This window comes from Arachis ipaensis, chromosome B08 (assembly GCF_000816755.2).
Source record: "Arachis ipaensis cultivar K30076 chromosome B08, Araip1.1, whole genome shotgun sequence".
NCBI classification, from domain to species: domain Eukaryota; kingdom Viridiplantae; phylum Streptophyta; class Magnoliopsida; order Fabales; family Fabaceae; genus Arachis; species Arachis ipaensis.
The window spans coordinates 14016438-14024889 of NC_029792.2; positions in this window are offsets into that span (position 1 = coordinate 14016438).

Here is an 8452-nt window from a genome sequence, read left to right on the forward strand (position 1 = left end):
TCTTCTTGTACAACTTTTTCTTTTTTCTTGTTTTAAGTATTGGCACCTTGCTTCTTCCTTTTTTTAGATGTTTTTATCTCAGATTTAGTGCTAGATTCTGAAAATCCAGGTGGTAGATGTGGCTTGTAAAGGCTATCTTCTGCAGATTCATATGAATTAGATAATTCACCATCAGCCTCAATGATTGGCTTTCGAGGTGCCTTCTTACCAGTAGATCTAATCACAAGTTTTCTAGGTAACTTTGTTGAAGTGTTAAATTTGAAGTCACCAAATCTTTTTGTTGGTTTGGTGGTGAAATTTCTCTGAACAATTTGTATAATTTTGTGTTTATTTTTCTGAGTTAGGAGAGTGGGTGTAATCGGATTTGGTTGAGACAATGGCTTTGTACTGATGGAATTTTTTTTGGGAGCAATGGGATTCGATTGTGATAAGGGAATGCTGATAGTAGGCTGTGGTGTGGGCTTGGGTGTGGGCTGTGGTGTCGGCTGTAGTATGAGCTTGGGTGTGGGTTGTGGTGTGGGTTGTGGTATGGGCTTGGGTGTGGACTATGGTGTGGATTGGGGTGTTAGAGTCTCTTGCTCAATAGGAGCACACAATTGGCTTAGAATTATGTTGATTTTTTTAATACAATTATGTTGCTGTAAGTCATTCTTGTCACCTCCTCCACCAACACATCCATCATCATCAGACAATTCCATATAATCTATAAACTCAGGGACAGAAGAACCATGTTCAAAATAGATATAGATGACATTACTATTTTAGAAGCAGAAGCTAACCATATCCCTTAGATCCTGGTCCAATTTTAACCTCCTCAAACTGTATTCTAAATCATCTTTAGAGTCTAAGTACCAGCAAGCATCGGCTTCATCATAGCCCAACTCCTTGTAGTAACCAGTTATGACAAAAACATCCAGATAATCTGCATCAACTCTAAGCCATTCATCAGTGTGACTTGATGTGTATACAAATCTACCATCAGAAATTTGGGTCTCAAACCTTCCTCCATGGTGAAAAATGAGCCTCAGCCGATCACTCATATGAAGAAACACAACAAAATATACCATAGTTTACCATTACAAAAATTTTTAATTTTCAAAAAATATTAAACAATCACATACTAACAAATTATTAACTAACAAATTATTTATTACACACTATCACATACATTTAACTTTGCAAGCCAGAATATCACCACAAAAAATTAGCTCTATGGCCAAAACAAAAATCCTAAACTCTAGAACACAACCACCAAAAAAATGAATAACAGAATATATTCAAAAAAGTTAAATGCAAATATCAGAATCATAACATACCATGGTAATCACCCAACTAACATCAACACAGTAAAAAAAATAAAAATAAAAAAAACCTAAATTCTTACCGTTCCCCGTAGAAAATGTTTGAGGCTGATGATATTGACAGAGATAAAGAGTTTTACTGATCAAATGAGAGGACAGTGGATGACTGTCAGTGAGCCACAACGACGCTAACCTAAGGAAGATGAAGAGGTGATGAGGGTGACGAGAACGTATTGCAATTTTTGGTGGGAAGGTAATGGGGGACCATTTGAAAATTTTTTAATTGGGGAGGATAGATTATGAGGACATAACGGCGTCGTTTTGCTGTAATTAGAGGTTCATCACTAAACAACGTTATTTAGTTAAGTGCCAACTTGGCACTTAACTGTACACCTCAACGCCGTTAAAACATCTCTTAACTTTTGAACGAACGAAAATTCATAATTTTGAGAGTAAAAAAATTATTTGGTCATTTTAAAAAGTGAAGGACTAATCTGAAGCAAATTGAAAATTTCAGAGATTAAATTAGACATCACTTCTAGTTTATACCATTAGAATATCAATTAAAATTATCTTATTTAATTTAATATTTATAATTTTATATAAAATAAATTATATATTTATTATATTTAATATTATATATTTAGTCTAGTAATAATTAATAAATATAAAAAAAAATTATGACATGACTTTTAAATTTTAGCCTCAAATATTTTTATTAAATATATGATGAGTTCAATTAAATCTCAGAACTTATAGTTTAGTTTTTTCTGTAATTAAATATTATAACTTAAAAATAAGATTAATCACCTTCCAATCTAGAGAGAGAGATTTTTTTAATTCCATTAAATGATTGACAAGTCATACTTGTAAATTATACTTTTTTTTAGAGTAAAACCCTTCCCCAATTCCTAACCATTTACGAAATTGACCTGGCGCCCTTCACCATTAGAAATTAACAACACGGCCCTCATCGATTCTCTCCGTGTGACCAAAAGGACCCTCTTGTTAGTTTACAGGTAAAAAGTAACCGGAAGATCCTACCTGTACCGGTAACTATTATATGTGGACTGAGTGTTGTTGATAGGATAGAATCCATGTACACAGTCATCAAAAATGCTGCAGTTTTGATTCCAGTTTTTAATAAGAGTAATCCCAAATGTTAATATGAACCCTAGATATCAAATCTCACATTGCCTTCAGTGATGAACACAGAAGAACATTCATCAGGTTCAATCCGTCGTTCATGGAAAGAGAAGTCGATGGGAGCTTCAAGCGACAACTCTGGCAATGTTGGCATGGCAAGGAAGAAGTTCACACATCCAAGCTGCTATTGTGGAGCTTATGCGATTCTCTTTGAATCCACCACATCAAATAACCGAAATAGGTTGTTCTTTGGTTGCAGTTATTTTAAGGTACATTAGGGTGTATTCCATCTTACAATCTTCTCTGTAATTAGGTTGATTAAAAAATAATTGTTCATAATTATAGACTCTTTCAACGCATTGTAAATATTTTAAGTGGATGGATGAGCTGATAACTGAGTCTGGCTATACAGTGGTAGAAGTCTAGAAGATGAAAGTTCATGGGAGATTGAAGGAGTTGGAGGACAAAATTAAAGAGATGGAGATTAAGCTATATGATGGAGTTCATGGAAAAAGATACACAAGACAGAATAGATGTATTATCATGGCATTTATCATTGCCGTTGTTGTTGGATTTTTTATTACTGCACTTCAGCTTAATAGGATGTAAAAAAATTGTAACTTATTTTGGATGTTGATGTTATGAACTAGATGCACATTAAGGATGGTGACTGTGATGTTAAATTGTTGAATTTCAATGATGGAAAGATTGTTGTGATTTAAATTATAAGTAACCTTGTGACATATGGTCTTCTAGTATTTTTCACTGTTTTGAGTTGAAGTGACAATTTCTCAGTGTTTTGTTATTTGAAATATGTTTTCATACAATCTCATTGAATCAAGAATAAACCAAATCTAGTATGCAATCAAAATCTTTAGCCTGAAATACAAAATATCATAATATATAAAAGTTGGAAAACACCTATATGCCATTACATATTATGCCTTCGTAACTAAACAAAACAGATAATCTAAAGTGTTCAAGTACTAGAAGTTCCAAAATACTAGACCAATGTTAGGCATAGTTTGCAATCAGATATAAGTTACAAAATACTATCCAATATACTAGCTATAACTATCTAGTCTTCATTTTTTTTCTTGGAGCTTTAAAAGGGGGTGCAGTGGAGTCAAATTCTTTAAAGCTTAGTGGTGCTCCGAAGCTTGGTGCCTTGATTCCTTGTTTGAGTCCTGGTGTTGGGATGAATTGGAACAACCTAGCTGCCGTGCCAGCACTAGTTGCTGCATGTGTCTTGAGAGAAATGCCAATGGATGTAGTTGATCTTGTAGCCATCCTTGGTTGGGTTAATGGGACTTAGTTTGTGGGCACAGTGGGTGAAAGTAACGGCCTATGAACTTGAGATGTCAATGGCTTACAAATTGGCTGTTTCTTCCGGAATGGTGCAGGAATCTGTGGATCATTCATCATATTTTGCAAGCCATGGTTGGTTGCAGTTGTGGTTGGGCCTGGGGCAGTTGGACTAGGTACAGTTGGGTTTGGTGCAAGTGATTCATCACCATTTTCACTACTTCGTCTATTGATGTCTTGAGCCTGTTTTTTGACCAACGATAATGTAAATTAGATTCTGTACAATACACTAAAATTTCAGCCACAATGTTATATTTGTCACTACTATTACCTCATTCGTAGGAGCAGATTGTGACACTGGTATTTTTTCTCCTGTTTGTGGAAGTGTCGCTAGAGTAACATTTCTTGGTAACTTCTTCTTATGCTTCCTTGATTTAGCCTATAATTTGTGCACAAAACATGGGTTATCCTATTTTAAACCACACCATAATTTGATAACACAAATTAGTCATCAACTTACCACAGGATCTATAACTACAGAGGGAGCAGCACCAGATTTAGGTGTAACATTAGCTTGGTTATCACCCTGTAATCAATAGTAAGACATTTATGACATATAAACTCCTCATTAAACCATTTATGAGACTCATAAACCCCTCATTATACAATTTCTAAGACTCATAAACCTCTCATTAAACCATTTTCAAGACACATAAACCCTTTCGATACTCACGTTAAGAGACATTTAAATCCCTGTAACTCCTAATACTAGCTTAAGTATTATAGTGGATATGCACATTATAGTCCTCTTTCATGTGCTCTAAAGCCTCCTTAGGTGATAGCTGCGGCTGTGTGAGCAACCTCTTCACTAGCTTGCTTGTAACCCATGATCTACTTGCCATGTTGCTTGTCAGATTTCTACCACAAGTGTGCTCCTTAACATATGTTTTGATTTGAAAACACAGTTTCTGGCTGTTCCAGGAAGTTAGGATTAGCCAAAGACAGCCCTCTTCCGCACACTTTGCTCTCACTCTATGCTTTTCATTTTTTATATACTCTAACTCTTTTCCTTCAAAAACAAACATGTCCTTGAATGCTTGCTTGAATTGTGCCATGGTGTCAAACATTTCTCCAACTTCAAAATTCACCTCACCATAACCAGTGTCATCATCAAATTCATGAAATTTAGGCTTTCTACCCTCATCATCCGAAGAAATTGGAGAGTTGAATGCTTATGACTCATACTGATATGGCTTGTCAATGTCAGAATCTAGCTCTTCCACAATAGGCTCATCATTGTCTCCTGCTCCATGCACTACATTTGGGCTTTCATTCTCACCCATAGTGTCATTACAATTTGGGCCCTCCTCTCCAGCCTGTTGCCCTTGCCTTGGCCCATTCACACCCTCATCCCTATCCAACATATGCCTTCTTGTCCTCCCCACATACCTGTTATTTTTTTCTTCTTGGTTTTAGGAGATAGGCCATCATCATCATTAACTTTTTTCAATCACAGGTGTCACAGTTTTCTTCTTAGGAGTTGCTTTCTTCTTCTTAGGTGTCATTGTCTTCTTTATGGATGTGTCCTTCTTACTCTTATTCTTTGGCCTGTTCCTTGACCTTAACTCCTCACTACTACTGCTACTTAGTGTCTCATAACCAGGTGGGGGAGGCTTATAAGCCTCATCTTCAGCGCTCTCATAGCCATCATCAGTGGAGGAATCATTCAAGTCTACAGGAGCAGCCCCTGCTTTATTCACAACTGGCTGGCTCACAGGATGCTCAAAATACACATGCAACTCATTAGTTTCTAAATTTGCCATTTTGTTATCACACATCTGGTTAATTTCTTTGTCACCTTTTAAAATGTGGAGGCCAGCCTCTAGGCAAGGGGCACTGGGGTCTTGCCAATACATAGCCTTGTACTCTGTATATCCTAACCCTTTGAACATCTCCTCTAAATCCTTAAAATTAACAAAGTCAATGTCCAACTTGGGGAATCTCTCCACCTTACCATCAAGGTAGTTGAGCATTCCATTATCGTCTCTCTCAAACCACCCCCCATAGTGAAATACTGGTATAATCTCAACAGCCATCTGCAATATATAAACTTTACTCAGTAACTCAGAAATAAATTATTATTAACAAACATTAATATACTCAAAACAGACAAAAAAACTTTACTCGAAGTAATGATCCAACCCTAGTGAAAGTGACTGTTCTTCACAAATGTTAAAAAAATACACATATCATACTTTATGGTGGTCCATGGTAAGAATACTTCCTTCAGATAAACAAATGAAGGACCATAGTGATGTCGTTTACAAACGGTTGTACAAACTCACCTCTAAGAATGGAAGTGTGGCTCCGTCAATAGCACGTCACCACATCCGTCAGCAAACACCACGTTACTGCGCAGTTACGTCGTCCTCGCCAACTCTCCTTCGTCGTTGTTTCTGACGGGAAGCCTGACAGTCTCTAGGGTTTACGGTAATTCTTTGTGTGGATGAGGGCAAAGAGTGAGAGTGTGTGATACTTCAGGGAGAGAATGAGGAATGTATGTTAGAATCTGATTCCATCGTGCATCAAAACGGCAACATTTTTGCTGATTGTGCAAGGACCTAATTGTCTCATCAAATCGTTTGAATCCACGTCAGATAGTTACCGTTACACGTAGAATTTCTCGGTTACATTTCACGGAAGAACTGTTACAGGGTCCTTTTGCTCACACGGAGAGAATCGATGAGGGCCGCGTTGTTAATTTCTAATGGTGAGGGGGCACCAGGTCAATTTCGTAAATGGTTAGGGATCGGGGAGGGATTTTACTCTTTTTTTTTTAATCATGGGATCAAATTAAACTTGAGATCTTTCATTGAACCCAAAAAAAAGTCATACTTACAGATTCCATCATATTAGGAAATTATATCCCAAAAAACAAAACAAAACACCCATTATATTTTTGTGTGTAAATATTTTGTATTTGAATGTCTTCTTGTGGTGTCTTAGGCCCCGTTTAGTTTATGTCCGTATCTATTAGAGATAGATGGTGTTTACCCAAAAAAATAAAAGATACGGTGGCATATGTACACTGTTTATTTATTGAAATATAAAATTTTAATAAATACAATCACACACAGATATACATAAAAAAACATATATTTAATGTTATTTTTTTAAATGATGACACTAAAACACAATTTATAAAACATAAACTTTTTTAATTTTGTCCTCGGCTGTTTTTTAAAATTTTAATCTTGTCTTTTATCCTAACACTCATAACCTCCTCTTCTTATCCCTTCATTAGTTCCTACCTTTCTTCTATCCCTGCCTTCTCCTTTTGCTATTTTCGTCGTTGGTATCGCCATTGTCTCCCTTCTTTGTCCGCATCTCCTCCTCTCTCCAACCTTCTCTCTCTCCCCCCTTCACCGATGCTTTTGCCTCTCTCTCAACATTGTGGTCGTCGCCGTCGTCGTGTATTTGGCCACCTCTCTTCGTTCTAGGGCAGTTAAAATAGGCAAAATCCATTGGATTAGCCCATTTACCCATTTAAATAGGCGGACTTTGCCTCTAAAATTAAGCCCGTTTAAATTTTGGGCTAAACAGATTGAGTCCAATTAACCCAAAAAAAATGACGGATTAAACGGGTTAGTCCACGAGCTAAACAGGTAGTCCGTTTATTTTTTTAAAAAAGTTGCACTTTCAGCTGATATTTCTCCTTACCCGACCCAAAAATTTGACCAATCAACTAAGAAAATACGGTTTATTTAAGGTTTTGGACCTAAAAGTGATAATTTTTTGACAAAATATTTTTTAAAAAATAAAATAAAAGGGTAAATGGGCCAACCCATTTAACCCATCGGGCTTACCATAAATGGTCTAGACTGATAAATTATGGCCCGCGAAGGAAGCAGGTTTAAACGGGTCGGGCTAGCCCATTTGACAGCCTTACTTCTTCCTTTGCTTGCGTCGATGCATCCTTCACCTCGCCTCCAGATCTGTATTATGTCCTCTTTTGCCAGATTCATTTACCACTACTACCTCTCCAAATTTGCAGAACCATCACTGTCGCTGCCTCTTTCAGAATCGCAGAACTCCTCACTTTGCATATACTAGAACCATCACTGATACTGCTTCTACCAGAACCACCACTACTACCTCTGAAAATCGCAGAACTGCCGATGTCACTTTTACCAGAATCGCTGGCGCCGCCTGTACCAGAAATGCCTCCACCATTATATTCTGCCAGATCTATTTTTTTACTTCCACCTCTATTCTTAACTACTATATCTCCTCCCTTGATTTTTTGTTTTTTAACAGAAAAATAAAAATTATATATTTATTTTTTTTATTTAATTGAATCTTGATTTGTGTTTCTCAGATCTTATATTGTTTTGATTGAAATTTTTTATTAATTTAAGAGTTGTTAATGGTAATAGAGAAGTGGTGGTGGTAGTGATTGTTTAGATGGCGATAGAGAAGAAATAGGGTGGTGGTATTTTGTGATAAGAATAATATTGATATTTTTATGTGGTTGTAATTTATTTTCTATCTCTGTACTTAGTTACCAAATAACATAAAAATTGTGTCTTATTATGTTTATGTCTTCAGTGTACATGTATTTGTGTCTATGTCTCAGTCCATTCATGAACCAAACATAGCCTAATGAATTGGATGTGTTTGGGGGCCTTTTAGGAGGAAAA